Source organism: Acomys russatus, chromosome 27 (genome assembly GCF_903995435.1).
Source record: "Acomys russatus chromosome 27, mAcoRus1.1, whole genome shotgun sequence".
In the NCBI taxonomy this organism is placed as follows: Eukaryota; Metazoa; Chordata; class Mammalia; order Rodentia; family Muridae; genus Acomys; species Acomys russatus.
In genome coordinates, this window is record NC_067163.1 from 55,298,019 (window position 1) to 55,314,258 (window position 16,240).

At 45.2% G+C, this 16,240-nt stretch overlaps 1 pseudogene; it reads left to right on the forward strand.

Annotated features, from left to right (window-relative positions):
* The first annotated feature begins 459 nt into the window (after positions 1 to 459).
* Positions 460 to 1,042, forward strand: LOC127210141 (60S ribosomal protein L32-like; annotated as a pseudogene).
* The last annotated feature ends 15,198 nt before the right edge of the window (positions 1,043 to 16,240 follow it).

The following is a 16,240-nucleotide window of genomic DNA, read 5'->3' on the forward strand; positions in this document are numbered from 1 at the left end:
AGAGACACTGACGTAGCACTGTTGATCACTCAGCCCACTCTGTTAACTTGTATCTGTATATTTTGACCCCCACATTATCAAAAACTCTCAGAAATACTGTCTGGATTTTGTCTTCCAAATGTTCACACACGCACACTAGCATACCTCAAGAAAGGTAGGTAAATTTTCTAAGAAGGAACCTGATCCAAAAGTAAGATAAGGACATGAAGAAACCAGTTATCACCCCCCAAATGTCATTGTGACAGGCTTAGAACCTCTATGCCTTGACCTGGCCAGAGTTCACTCTGAGGAACAGTTGGCTAGAACCGGAGTCGCTTGCCTGGAGATTATAAAGAGCTCTGGGCGCGGAGCTGGTAAGAGAAACGAATCCTGGAGACTTGGTAAGGGAGCCCCAAAACACGGCAGCACCTTCTCCTGGCCAGCTTCTCCCTCCTCTGAAGTCTTGGGAATGGAGCCAAGATGGAGTCTTCACTTCGGTAAAGAGGCTCTGCGTGCTGCTTCTGAACCGGAAGTGGAAGGGTAGTTTTTGTGTAAGAGGAGGAACTTAGTCGTCTCTTCCTTCTTCCTCGGTGCTACCTAGGAGGTGGCTGTCATCTCTTTTGCGGCATCATGGCTGCCCTACGGCTCTGGTGAAGCCCAAGATCTTCAAAAAGAGGACCAAGAGGTTCATCAGGCACCAGTCAGACCAATATGTCAAAATTAAGCGAAACTGGCAGAAACCCAGAGGTATTGACAACACGGTGCGGAGAAGATTCAAAGGCAGGATCCTGATGCCCAGCATTGGTTACAGGAGCAACAAGAAGACCAAGCACATGCTGCCTAGCAGCTTCTGGTCCACAGTGTCAAGGAGCTGGAAGTGCTGCTGATGTGCAACAAATCTTACTGTGCTGAGATTGCTCACAACGTTTCCTCCAAGACCCGAAGAGCCATCGTAGAAAGAGCGGCACAGCTGGCTATCAGAGTCACCAATCCCAACGCCAGGCTGCGCAGCGAAGAAAGTGAGTGGATGGCTGGAGTGCGTGTTTTATTTGTGTTTAAATAAAACCACAAAAACTGCAAAAAGAAAAAAAAAAAAGGTAGAACCTTAAATGAGTGAAAGTTCAGCTCCTGTGTGAATTACGGCTTCACTCCCCAACCCCTGTTGCTTTTCTCTTCCTGCTTCAGAAGCCGGAGTCCAGCAACTTTGGACTTCAATCACAAAAAAATAATTTTCCGCTATATAAAGACCCAGGTAAAGCCTTTTTCATTAATGACCATTTCCAAGGGCCAGTTACTTAGCGGAAGAAGCTCCCTTTTATAGAGCCTCCTTTTTATTTTCCCTTAATTTGACGTGTGTGTTCCTGTGTATACGGGCGCATGTATGTGTGCACACATGTATTCATGTGCATGTGAATGTCAGAGGTCAACCTTGGGTGTCATTTTTCAAGTACCACCCACCTTAGTTTTTGAGACAGCCTCTCACTAATGTGAAGTTTACTAATTCGGCTAGACCAACTGTCCCCTGAGCCCCACGCATTTGCCAGCCTCTGTCTTCCTCACACAAGGATTAAAAGTGTGCTCTAAATCGGGGGAGGGGGGGCGCTCACGTGGGTTCTGGAAGTCAAACATTTGTGCAGCAAGCACTTTGCTATCTGAGCTCTCTCCAGCCCACAGAGCTTCCTTTTTAAAATGCCTGGGAAGTACTGAGGATAAAATCAGAAGACCTGGATTTGCATTCTGGATCCACCACTCATGAATTGCATGGCCTAAACATGACACAGAACCTTCTGGAATGTCTGTGTATCTACAAAATGGAGTGAATACGTCACATTTTTGTCCAGGGTATATCATCAAGCTAGGAAATGTCTATATGCTGTGAGGTACCACGTAAGTGTAAGGTTAGGTGTATTTCACTAGAGCTTCCATCTGTCTATCTTGGACCGAGTCACTATTTCTCTTAAGACCCAAGAGAAATTCAGAGGTGCCATAATACACTATTACTCCTTAAGGGACACTGAATATCACTTAAGACTCTTCCTTAGAAGCAACTAGAAATAGAACTCTTGGTTTCTGTGAACACAGCTCACCACGAATTAAGACATGACATTATATCTCTGTTTTTCTGAGACCTAAGGTCTGAGCTAGATGGCTTGGTGATCTTCCTGTCTGGGACTCATTTGAATATGAACCACACTTAAAGAGCCATCAGCTTGAGTGTTACAAGCAAGGACTTCTTTACCACACATAGGATATTGAGATAATAGGTTCTGGTGGGAAAACCAAGGTAAACACTGCCTGCTGTTTATTTGAATATTTATTCATTTGCTTATTTATTTATTAATTAATTCATTTATTTATTTAAAAACCGTGGAAGGAACTTGGCTAGCAAAGCTTCATCAGTTCCTCTTTCACCTAAAAGATGTGTCTAGACGCTCTTGCCAAATATAATGAAATTCCTCACCAGAATTCTCAGAGGGAGAATAATCATATATTTTAGAAGCATCTGGCCCAGGGAGGTGAATTGTGAAATGCTTTTCAGAGAATTGTCCAGTGGTATCTGGTTTGGATGGAAAGTTAGAGTTATTTTGTTGTTGTTGTTTGGGTTTAGGAAAGTAGGCCTTAGGAAACCGGCGCAGTTCTCCATATTTTCTCTTGTTCATTTCTCCTGTGTGTGGATAAGAAAGCATAGCAGGCTGGGCATCTTTCATACTTCAGGAGAAAAGAGGTTTTCATCAGGGAATGCTTCTGCACAGAATCCCTGCACCAATGGGAGCTTCACAAAAGGCCCTCATCTAATAACCTGAGGTGCGGGCCAGGCATAGTGGCACACGCCACCCAGCACTTGGGAGGCAGAGGCAGGCACATCGCTGTGAGTTTGAGGCCAGCCTGGTCTACAAAGCGAGTCCAGGACAGCTAAGGCTACATAGAGAGACCCTGTCTTGAAAAGCCAAAAAAATTTTTTAATAAAATAAAATAACCTGAGGTACTTATTCATAGTGTGTCTAGACTGGAGGCTTCTACTTGCCTTTCCTCCTGCTTTTCTTTATTTCCCTTAGTAGAAATAAAACGAAGATTTTTTTTTTTTTTAGTACATTGGAATTCTGTACAATTCATCAGATTATACAATAACTCAATTCTGAGAGGTTTAAAAAAAAAAAAATGAAGCCAGGAATTGCCAGCTGCCATAGAGCAAAAAGATCCTGCCACCAAAACCTAGACCTATGTCCAGGCTCTGGTTCCCTCCGGGCTGGGAAACTGCCACAGCCTCTCACTCAGCCTGCCTATGCCCAGCACTTGTCCTGATCTTCCCTGCACAGCCCTGGCCCTAGCCGTATTTTTGGGTGATCAGCTCCTTGGGCTCCTTTCTCTGCTAACAAGTAAGAAAGCAGCCTGACTCAGTCTGATAGCACACACCTTTAACCCAGCTCTCAGGAGGCAGAAGCAGGTGGATCTCTGTGAGTCTGAGGCCAGCCTAACGTATATAATGAATACTGTGCCAGTGAGAGCTGCGTAATAGGACCCTGTCTCAGGAGGAAGAGGAAGAGAAAAGAAAGCAGCTAGGGCAGCTGAATTACAAGAGGTGTGCTTGTAACCCCAGATCTTGGAACAAAGAAATCAGAGGATCATGAGATCAAATCCCCAGCTACATAAGGAGTTGGAGGCTAGCCTGGATTGTATAGCATAACCTTTGTCTTGAAAATTAAAAATATAAGAAGTCAAGAAAGCACTTCTCTAACGTGTTCTCAAAGGTCCTCTATAGCTGGGCATGGCGGTGCACACCTGTAATCCCAGCACTCTGGGATGCAGAGGCAGGCAGATCTCTGTGAGTTAAGGCCAGCCTGTCTCAAAAAAGAAACAAAGAGTCCTGCTCAAACTATGGCACCAGCCAAGGACAATACGTGCAATAAACTTTGAACCCCTACCCAGATCTAGCCAATGGACAGGACATTCTCCACAGTTGAGTGGAGAGTGGGGTCTGACTTTCACATGAACTCTGGTGCCCCATATTTCACCACGTCCCCTGGATGGGGAGACCTGGTGGCACTCAGAGGAAGGATAGCAGGTTACCAAGAAGAAACTTGATACCCTATGAGCATATACAGGGGGAGGAGGTCCCCCTCAGTCACAGTCATAGGGGAGGGAGTAAGGGGAAAATGGGAGGGAGGGAGGAATGGGAGGATACAAGGGATGGGATAACCATTGAGATGTAATATGAATAAATTAATAAAATATTTTTTGAAAAGCAAAGAAGCAAAAAAAAAAAAAGGTCCTTTATAACTATACCCAAACACACCTCTTCTTCCTCCTGCTCACTCACCTCGTCTTCTCTATTGTCCAAACATACTCAGAATAGTATATACTTTTCCAAAGGCATCTGCTTTTTTCCTAAGATACATTCCTGAACTCCCTTCCCCAGGGAAACCCACCTCCTTCTCGGGCATACGACTCCTCCCCTTACTCACACTGGCCTCCCCTGGAATATAACTAACTTTCTGTCGTTTGCATTCAGTCACTGCCAAAATGGTTTTCTCCAATACTGTTACAGACTGAAGGGTGATGTAGCCCCACCTCAGTGCTGAAGCCTAACGTGATGGTGTTCGAAGACTTGGCCTTTAGAAGGTCGTGAGGATTAAACAAGTCATGAAGGTGGGACCCTCCACTGTCTGCTTTAGTTCCATAAGAAGAGGAGACACTCCCCACTAGCACGTACTGAAGAAAGACCCTGCGAGTATACAGAGAGCTAGTGGCCATCTGCTAGGGAAGGAGAGAGGTCTCACCTGGCCATCCTGGCATCCTCTCAATCTCTCAATTGCAGCTTCTAGAACTGTGAGAAAATAAATTTCTGCCATGTAGGCCATTCAGCTCATAGCTCTTTATTACGATAATCAGAGATGGCTAAAATAGTAACTTCGTCTTCTCTTATTTTGCCTCCTATTTTTCCAATAGGGTGACTCACTCACTGTCCTGGAGAGTAGTGGGACTGAAAATACTGAAGCGTCTTCCACATGACTCAGTGACTCAGCTCGCAGAAATCAGCCTCACTCACGTTCAACCCAGGGTTTCTGACCAGTAGAAGACTTTGTGGAAGAATGGCTTTTAAAAATAATTCAAGTGGCCAGGCGTGGTGGCGCACACCTTTAATCCCAGCACTCGGGAGGCAGAGGCAGGCAGATTGCTGTGAGTTCGAGGCCAGCCTGGTCTACAAAGTGAATCCAGGACAGCCAAGGCTACACAGAGAAACCCTGTCTCGAAAAAACAAAACAAAACAAAAATAATAATTCAAGTGCTGGAGAGATGACTCAGAGGTTAAGAGCACTGACTGCTCTTCCAAAGGTCATGAGTTCAATTCCCAGCAACCACATGATGTCTCACAACCATCTATAACGATATCTGGTGCTCTCTTCTGATGTGCAGGCAGAATGCTGTATACATAATAAATAAAAAATAAATCTTTAAAAAAAATAAAATAATTCAAGCTAGCCACTATGGTGTGTGTCTGTAATCTCAGCACTTGGGAGGTAGAAAGAGGATTGTTGCAAGCTTCCGGCCAGCTAGGGCTGCATAGCAAGACCTTGTCCAGGAGTGGGGGGGAGGTGGAGATGATGATGGCGGTGGTGATAATGGTGGTGATGACGGCCAACCTTTGTGGTACAGGCCTAGTTAACCCAGCAGTTCGGAGGGGGAGGCACTAGGGTCATGAGCACGAGTCCAGCCTGAGCTATGTAGAGAGACCCTGTCTCAAAACCAGAGCAAGCAAACAAACGAAAAGACCTGGGCATGTAATTCAGTGGTAGACTACTTGCCTGCCTCTCATGCTCAAGTTCAATGGCAACAGAGAAGCCCTGTCTCAAAAAAACAAAACCAAAAAAAAAAAAAAAAAGTGGTTGAAGGACAGAAAACAACAACAAACCCCCAATGGCCACAGGGAAACCAATGAATGAACAAACTCAAGATGGCTTTTGTGCCTTGAAGATTGTACTCTGACTAGAATAATGTTTCCTAAGAAAAGTAACTGAGAGGCTGAAGGGATAATTCAGCAGTCAAAGAGCATTTGCTGCTCTTGCAAAAAACTCACATTCCATTCCTGGTATCTACATAGTGGCTAACAACAGGCTATCACCCCAGTTCCAGGGTATGCAAGTCTGTCCTCTGGCTTCCCTGGGGCATCAGGCACATATGTAGATATACATGCAGGTAAAACAGCCCTACACATAAAATAAAATAAGAACAACTTTCAAAAAGTATTATTATCATTATTATTATTACTACTACTACTATTATTATTATTATTATTATTATTATTATTATTATTATTATTATTATGCTTGTGTCTTCAGTGTAGGAGTCGAGATTTTCAGTTGATGCTCTCAGTGGCTGAATGTGATTCAGCCTTCCCTCCTGCTGACGATGTTTTTTAACTTAGTTTCTCATCTCTCTGAACTCCTTTGAGCCCGCAGCCTGCCATCCCCACCTCCTGCTCATGTTTCTTTGCAGCATGATGAGCCCTTCGTCTGTTATCATGAAGGCAAACGTCAGCCCCGCCCCTTTCATCTGAGTCGCTGGGTTGTCTCAGGAAGATAAACCGGAATTAGTGAGGTTTAACACACATGTACTTCACAAGCTAAGTTCTTACACCAGTCACTTCACTTTTTACAAAAGCTTTATCATTTTCTCTGCTTGTTTTTTGTTTTTAGAGCATGCACATAACTCTGGAAAAGGAAAAAAAAATTGTTTAAAAAAAAGTTGCGGAGTGCTGCCTTCAGACTCCTCCCCCTTTATCTAAGATGCGATTTGACGGTTTCTCTGAAATGTAACAACACATTCTAGTAACAGCAGATGGATGAGGGAAAGACTGGAGTCCTGGTCCATTCGCTCTCGCTAAAATTGATGCCACACATGGGCTGATTAATAAAGGAAACACATTTCTTTGCCACAGGCTTCTGAAGTCCGAGCATATGGTGCTGACACCCACACGGCATTTATGGAGGGTCTTCCTGCTGGGTCATGGCATGGTGGAGCCTTAATATGGCCAGACAGAGAAAGCACAACAGAGAGCTCTCCTTTATAACTGAATCACTCCAAAGTAACACACCAGCCCTCTAATCCACTAATCTATGAACGGATGAGAAAGAGCGCTAAACCACTTAACTTATCAGCTAAACCATAGACTAATCAGTTCATGACACACTCACCTTTTACAGGTGTCGCCTGATCGCAATGCTTCACAACGGGGGGGGGGGGGGTCAGATTTCAACATCACAGCAGCTGATGGAGATGCGTGTGTGAGATTGTCAGGCCAGTTACTTAACTCAGTGACACTGCTGTGATCTCAGTAGAGCGAAGGATCCCATTGCGTCTTCTATCCTCGAGCAGCTGTTAGTTACCTGTAGAGAGCAAACAGGAATGCCTTCTGTGGTGAAGGAAGCTTCACAGCAAGTGTGTTCTGGAGAGCAGACCACTGCTCCCAGACCTCTGACTGCTTGGGCGTACCTTCCAAGGTCTCCCGCTCTATGCAACGGCTGCCTTCTCGGGTACTTCTGCTCACTGCCCCTGCGATACCTATATTCATTGCATGCCTCACGTAACACCCTGCCTACAGATCTCTTTTACATGTTTTCAGTGATTATACACAGTTTCTATCCTACAAGGAAATCTAACTTCTTCTATGGCAACCGAGGGAAACCAGTGATGTTGTTTGCTTCTCTAGAGACATGGTCTTACTCCATAGGCCCGGCTCCCAATGAATCCTCGTACCTCAGACTCCTGAGTGCTTGATTTCCTTGTATGAGCCACCAGGGATAGATTGGGAGTGTCTTTCTTAAAGTTCTAAGGACACTAGCTTGAAAGTAACCCCGTTACATGAAGGCCAGTGTATAAACAAACAGCACTGAAACCTCATCATAGTGATCTGGTAGTTGGCTCGTTTAGTGTTCCCTTCCAAGGGGCCTCCTACCAAGATGGCCCTCTTCATTGACTGACCACCCAAAGTCCTAATGGTCCATACCATACAACTAGAGATGGTGTTCAATGTTCCAGATGTTTCCCACATGACACACAATCTCCCTCGCTTTCCCCTTTTCCCGCCATCCTCTCTTTCTCCCACGCTGACCTTCCATCTTCTGCCAGGCTGTGTATCTCCACTGTAGGCCATGGCTTCATCACATCACTGGGACAGAAGGAGAACCCCAGAGCTTTCTTACTGAGGTCCAGCAAGCTTCTGGCCTGCAGATTCACTCCACCACACAGTGGCTCCGGCATGAACTCAGGGCCTCCATGACACAACTGTTCCTGGTAACAAAGCCCTGGGGGATGACATACACTTAGCAAACTTCAGTGTGTGCATTTAAATCAAGCTCCTGTGTGTATCCGTGAAGGCAACTCAGAGCAGCAAAGAACAGGAGTCTGAGAAGGAGAATATGAACCGACAGCTAAGAAATACAAAGCAAAGCAAAGAGGCCTTGGCAATCTGTCCTACCTCCTTGAAGATTAAATAGTCCCAGGACTCAGAAAAAGGAAAGGAAAATGGACTCTGTTGTCAGCCATAATGTAGATTTTCTAGCCTCCTTCTGAAAATATCTCAGTGGATCCAGGCCATAGAGGAATAAGATTTGGAGCAAACTCACTGAAGTCAAGAACCCCGAAGGACCTAATGGTGCCAGAGCCCAAAAAGCTTGCTGGGTGGTTATAAACCAGTAACCACCTTGCCCATCCCTGCTATAGACACCCTTGGCTCTGTGACACAGCTTTCTGGTGGCCTCGATGATCCTGCCACCAAACATGCAGCCCAACCCACTTGATCTGAGCCCAGAAATGCCTCAAGAAAAACAAACCTCCGCCCCAGAAAGTAACCGCATAGCTTTGCACTTGGGTTAATTCATCCTTGCGCTTTTGAACTTCTAGCCGAGACCACTTCAATAAAGCCACAGACAGTGTTGCCAGGAAGCCTTTGCTCTTGAGGCCAGAGTCATATACCCCAGCCCTGCAATGCCTAGGGAGACACTGGCTAGAAGAATTCCCTGCATGGCTACTCCAAACCCTATACAGGCATTGTAAGAAGTGTCTCTAGAGCCAGGCGGTGCTGGCCCATGCCTGTAATCCCAGCACTCGGGAGGCAGAGGCAGGCGGATCGCTGTGAGTTCGAGGCCAGCCTGGTCTACAAAGCGAGTCCAGGACAGTCAAGGCTACACAGAGAGACCTTGTCTCAAAAAACCAAAAAAAAAAAAAAAAAAAAAGAAAGAAAAGAAAAGAAACAAGTGTCTCTAGGAACGGTTTGCTCAGTACTCCAAAATGTGCTTTTCCTGGGTCTTATCTACAAGTACCATGCAGGTGTGGGAGAGATTCTTGGAATTAAAAGAACCTGTTCTTCCAGATCTGTGGAGTTTTAAGGCAGCATTTATCTTCCCTATTCCTAGCACTTGGTCAGATCCAAGCCCGTTTTCGCAGCCCCTCCATGGCCTTCTATGGCTAAGTGAAAAAGACAAATCTATTCTAGTCCATCCAGCTTTCAAAACTCACATTCATGTCCAAAGCCCTGACCAGAAGCTCCTCAGGACTTCGAGGTAACACACACAGCAAGGAGGAGCCCTGCCTAACCGGTTGCTGTTGTTCCTTCCCTCGGCCAGCTGTATACACTACCGGTATTCTATAAAACAGGGCTTTCAGTCCCAAATGTATCAAATGAGGGCACAACTGCTCCAAGGCATGGCTGAGGAGAAGGGTTTTTATTGTAGATACGAGGAAGAACACAGCCAGAGGCAGCTGAAAGGCTCCAGAGCAGGGAGAGAAAATAGTAGACTACACATGGCCAGTACACTGAACAGGACCATGAGAGGACAGAGGGTGAGAGAGGAGGACCAAGAAAAAGGGGCAAGAAATAGGGGCAAGAGAGAGCAGGGGGTACCAAGAAGACCTGGCTAAAATGGCAGGGCTATAAAGGAACACAACGCCAGGGGAAGGGAAGACCATGAACTACAGAAATTTAGGGGAGGGGGAGGGGCAAGAAGAGCTGAGAGAGCTGCTGGTACTGAGAGAGCCTGAAAGCCAACAGGCACCACAGTTAGCTCTCTGTCCCAAGTTTCCTTTGGGCCTGATAAGCACCTGGGAAGTTCAAGTCTCCCTGCGCTCGTTAGTTTTCTGTCAACTTGGCACAAGCTAGTGTCATCTCGGAAGAGGAAATCCCAACCAGAAAAAAATACCTCCATAAGATTTCCAGTAGAAGCCGGGCGTGGTGGCGCACGCCTTTAATCCCAGCACTCGGGAGGCAGAGGCAGGCGGATCACTGTGAGTTCGAGGCCAGCCTGGTCTACAAAGCGAGTCCAGGACAGTCAAGGCTACACAGAGAAACCCTGTCTCGGGGGAAAAAAAAAAAAAGATTTCCAGTAGAATATTTCTTAACTATATAAGAAATTAATTCCTTTGTTTTTCGAGACAGGGTTTCTCTGTGTAGCCTTGGCTGTCCTGGACTCACTTTGTAGACCAGGCTGGCCTCAACCTCACAGCCATCTGCCTGTCTCTGCCTCTCAGAGTGCCAGGATTACAGGCTAAGAAATTAATTCTTACTTAAAATTAATGTGAGAGTGTCCACCTCGGGCCAGGTGGTCCTGGGTGGTATAAGAAGGCAAGTTAAGGAAGCCAGTAAGCAGCTCCCTCCATGGCTTCTGCCTCGGTTCCCATCTCAAGTTCCTGCCCTGTTCCTTCATGACAAACCCTTTCTTCCCCAAGCTGCTTTTGGTCACAGTGTTTACCACAGCAATAAAAAACACACTAGGACCCTCCCCTTGCTTCATCCATAATTTCCATGAAGAACTTATGCTGGTCTCCTTATTAAGAAAAGCTTTGGAGACATTACCCTTGCAGAGAGGTTAAAATCGAGGTTTCTAAAACCAGCAATATGGTATGTTGCTAGGCAGCAGGAGCTGCGTGCAGGCTGGCTAGTTGTCTGCAGGGACCTGGGCCGGGGTCATCTGTGGATCGGTTCTTGTTAGGGAGTCCGTGAATCAAAGGGAGGGCTCTCTAAGAGCAATAGCAGACCCAGTACCTCCTAACGGGAAATGTGTGACATGCCTGGGCCTGGTCTCCCCTGATTTCCCTCTTGCCAACCCTCTAAAATGAGAGCTTGGATATGGAGGAGCTCAGGGTGCTGAGCATTGTAATAGAAAAAGACCAAGCTAGCTACAGTGAGGGAACTTGACATCAGTGAACCCAGGCAGAGCCATAAGAACTTAAAATAGAAACCATCTCTCCAAACCAATGAAACCTCCTCATCAGGACCACCTCGCCTTCTCAGGAGTGAGTATGACTATTAAAAAGCATGAATTTAAGCACCACATCTGGCGTAGGGGGAGCATGGAGGCTGGGAAGATTTCATGCAGACACACCTTCCTTTTCCCTGGAGGGAAGCTGAGATTCAGCTGTGAGCCTGCCTGCCAGGTGGAACTGGTGCCCAGATCTGTTTCCCTTACCCCTGGGACTCAAAGTTCATAAATGCCTTGTTCAGGGCTACACAAGAACCCCAGGATCATTCGGGTAAGGGCAAGCTCATGGCCTTTGAGAATTGCAACCAACTGAAGTTTTTCCCAGTAGCTCATGAGCAGTGCCCAGAGCTCATACCCTCATTTCTCCTTTGGTTGTTTAATTGTAAACATGTTTGGCTTTATTCTGTCTCTTCCTACCCACTGGATATGGCTCCTCTGTCAGGAAGGCATTCAATCAATCCTCACCATATGAAAAGAATAAATCCAGGTTTCCACATCTCTATCCATCCCGTTCACTGCCATTTGCTTAATGCTGCAACTCTTTGCAAAGGGGAACAGAGAGACCAATTTCACTTTTTGTTTGTTTCTGTTGTTGCTTTTGTTTTGTTTTGTTTTGTTTTGTTTTTCCCAAGGCAGGGTTTCTCTGGGTAGCCCTGGCTACCCTAGACTTGCTTTGTAGACTAGGCTGGCCTCAAACTCACAGAGATCTGCCTGCCTCTGCCTTCTGAGGGCTTGGACTAAAGGTATGTGCTGCCACCACCCACCACTGCACACTTGTAAATATTTATTTATTATAAGTTATTTATTTATTATAAGTTATTACATCCCAATTGTTACCCCCTCACTTGTATCTTTCCATTCCCACCTTCCTCCCTCCCCTGCCCTATTCCCCTCCCCTAGCCCTCTGACAGGGAGAACCCTCTTCCCCCACCTCCCACCACTGCACGTGTTTAATCTTCTGTTATTCTCACCATGGCTGAAGCCAACTGTCAAGGCAGTCATGGATCTGGTCACTCGTCTTTCTTCTTGGCCTTCTGTTGTTCTACTGGCCACTCCTCCCCTGAACTGTCTTCTCTCTGTTTCCTACAGCCTCCATTTTTTTTTTCCCTGATTTTTCTGTACTGCTCTGGTTCATTCTGCTTTGTGACCTGTGCACACACTGGTCTCTCACTTAAAATCTATCCTCTCCTGGACCAAAGGATCACTGTAGTACCCATCCCTCAGGTGGGGAAGGAAACTTCACACTTCCACACCTATTTCTGGGCCTCCCTCTCCATATTCATTTTACAAAGGTTTACAAATTCTGCTTGAGAAGAAGAAGCTGAGGCAGGAGAATTGCTGTGAATTCAAGATCAGCCTGGAACACATAGTGAATTCTATGCTACTGGATAATGAATTCTAGGCCCTGCTCTTAAAAATCCAAAAATAGCCACAGGGTAGTGCATGCCTGTAATCCCAGCACTTAGGAGGCAGAAGCAGGCAGCTCTCTGTGAGTTCGAGGACAGCCTGGTCTACAGAGCCAGTTCCAGGAGGTTACACAGAGGAACCCTGTCTTGAGAAATCAAAAAGTAAATAAAATAAAACTGCAAATATAACCATATTAAGACAAAAGTAAAAGCATGTAAATCATCCTGGGAAGGTGGTTTCAGGGCTCCTCCTGGGACACCATCATCCTCTGGTGCTTGTTTCTTATATAAAATGAAATTCCCTTATAACTAGCACATACCCTCTTGTGTTATTTAAACCATCTCTAGATTATTGTGATGATTAATGTGGATCTCAACACAGGCCAGAGTTGCTAAGGAGACAAGCCTCTGGGCATGTAGGTGAGAGTTTCTAAATAAGGTTAATTGAGGTGGGAACACCCTCCAGCAAGGCGCACAGCACCACGCCATGGGCTGTGACCCCAGGCTGCATACCAAGCAGAAGGCTAGCCGAGCAGCAGTGTTCATCTCTCTCTCTCTCTGCTTTCTGACGGCAGATGTGATATGACAAGCTGCCTCAAGCTCCTACCAAGTGAGGGACTGTCCCCTCAAACTGTGACAAAGTAAATCCTGCTCCTTTACTTTGCTTTTGACACAGATTCTATCACAACAACAGAGAGGTGACTATATAGTTATTTACCCCAATACAATGTAAACTTTGTGAGAGCAGTTGTTATACTGTGTTGCTTAGAGAAAATGGCAAGGGAAAAAAAAAATCTACCCGCCAAGTACAGATACAGATGTCACAAGCTTTAACTCCACGGCACTGTCCACTATCAGTTGAGTTGGCGGATGGGATGCACAGACTGCAGGCATGGAGGGCCAACTACAGTCCCGATTGGCTGTGAATTTAGGCCTGAACTTCCTGGGTTAGGTTCAAGCCTCTTTAGAAAGGAAATGTGCTGCTTCCAACTTCTAAGGCCTCTTAAGGTCTGTGCAATGGCCTGGCACCCCACTTCTCCCCCACTGTCTTTGCTCTTTAACTCTGTTTCATGAGAGTCACAGAGAAGTTATTTATACTTCATGGTCAAATATCCCCTCTAGTCAGGTGTCTTAGTGCCACCAGCACCTTCCTCTCTGATCAACCTTGGAATGTCTTGGAATTTGCTTGAATGTCTTGAAAAGCTTGGAATGTCAGGGGCTGATATGTGTGCACGTGTGTGCGGAGGCCACAAGACAATCTTGGTGCTCTCTGCCTTGTTTCTTTGCGGCAGGGTCTCTCACTGGCCAAGCAGGCTTAGCTAGCTGGCAAGCAAGCCCCACGGCTCCTCCTGCCTGTCTCTGCCTCTCCAGTGGTGGGATTACAAACACACACGCACATCAACATACCTGGCAATTTTACATGGGTTCTGAGGAGCCATCACAAGCTCTCTGTTGACAGGGTTGTCTCCTCAGCTACAGTCTTTGTTTTTCTAGCATGGTAACCGATACCCCATACAAGCTCCACAAAAGATAATGACGACCACGGAAATAACGCTTGGGTTAGTGAGTGTAAATTGCTGTTTCCAGGACTTTCTGGAAGGAAAGAAGGTGAGAGATGGGAGGATGCCCAAGCAGAGAAGATGATAAGATACTTAGATTAGGGAATCATCCACTGAATTTAAGTGACAGGATCTGGCGAAACACTGGCTTGATGGCCTTGGGTGTTCCAGAGAGGTTAGAAGTTAGAGCAGGCAAACCACAGAGCCTGTGACAACCTCTACTTCTAAACTAAAAGGTAACAGATGAATGATCAAAACAACAGCCACTTCAGGCCCTTTGTCAAGTAACAGTTTCACGGAGTCGATGGATTTAGGGTTGTGAAGAAAGGAGCAAAACCCCCTGAAGATGAGAAAGCTTTTTCCCTGTCAGATTCAACAGTGTGCTTAGAGCGCCATCTCGTGGCGGTATACAGCATGAGCAAGGACTCTAATGACTCATCCCAGCCTCCTTCCAAAGCAACAAGAGCAACAACAACCTCTTGCCAAAAGAAAACCCGAAACAACCCTGAATAATAAAGAATACTAATGGGGATTTTACTCTCCGCAATTTCAAGTTGTACTAACAAGCTATAGTAATAAAAATAGCATTGTAAGAACACAAAAGCAGACATGCTGATCCATGGGATCAAATTTAAGACCCAAACATAAATCCACACATCTACACATGGGAAAAAAAAAACACAGCATCTTTAAAAAATGGTGCTGGTCACACTGTACGGCTGCATGTAGAAGAATGCAAATAGATTCATGCTTATCACCTTGCGCAAAACTCAACTCCAAATGAATCAAAGACCTCAACATACAACCAGATACACTGGACTTGTCAGGAGAGAAAGCAGAGGATAGCCTTGAACTCCTTGGATAAATAAACTATGATACTGTTTTTTTTTTTTTTTTTTTAATCATGAAATTTTCAGGTAAATGGATGCACAACCCCATTCCAAACCCAGAAGCTATCTCTAATTTATGACCACTTATAAATAAAAATAAAAACTTAGTTTCCTCCAAGGGAGACTCACTGGCAAAATAAACCTCTCTTAAGGGTAGGCCACATGGCCAGCAGTAGACAGATGATACAAAGCAGATCAAAGGCACCTTTGGGTATTCCTTATCCCATTATGCTTAGGGCTTTTCCTTCTTCTTTCTTTTTTTTTTTAATTTTATCCTAGTTTAGTTCTCTCTCTCTCTCTCTCTCTCTCTCTCTCTCTCTCTCTCTCTCTCTCTCTCCTTTGCATACGTATTCTGTCTTCCTGATTAATGGAATTTTTTGTTGTTTTATTTTAAGACAGGGTTTCTGTGTGTAGCTCTGGCTGGCCTGGAACTCATGTAGACCAGGCTGGCCTCAAACTCAGAGATCTGCCTATCTTTGCCTCCCCAATGCTGGGATTAATGGCGTATGCCACCACAGCTGGCCAGTTTAGTGCGTTATGAGACTCCTGAGTAGTAGATCTGTTTCTTGTCCCATTTCTTGGGCTCTTTTCCTTTTATTTCTTTGTCCTGTCCTATTCTGATGCGTTAGTTTTTGTTTTATCTTATTATATTTTATTATTATCCCTTAAAAGCCTCATTGTTTTCTAATGAGCAACAGAAAGAGAGTAGATCTCGCTGGGACTGGGAGGAATAGAGGCAGAGAACCATAACCAGGATATAATATGTGAGAAAATAATCTATAAAATGATCAATAAAAGGAAGATAATCAACAAGAGAGAAAAGGAAAAAATTAATTAATTAAAACTAAAAGCAAAATTTTATACTTCTCTGATATTTCTTAATCTCTCATCCTCTACATGTGTGTGTGCATGTATGTGTGCATGTGTGTGTGTGTGTGTGTGTTTCTTTTTCTGTTGCTACTATAAAAATTCTATAAACTTAATGGCTTAAAATTAAAAATTAGCCAGGCCTGTACAAGGTCAGGATCATTGTCCTCTCCCTTTTTCTCACTGCAGTGTCTCTGGAGGTAAAAGCTTGTGTGGAGCTGTCGTCATCCCCACAGTAGCAATGCCTGGATTCTTCTGAACTCATCCTAAAGGACCTACCTAGA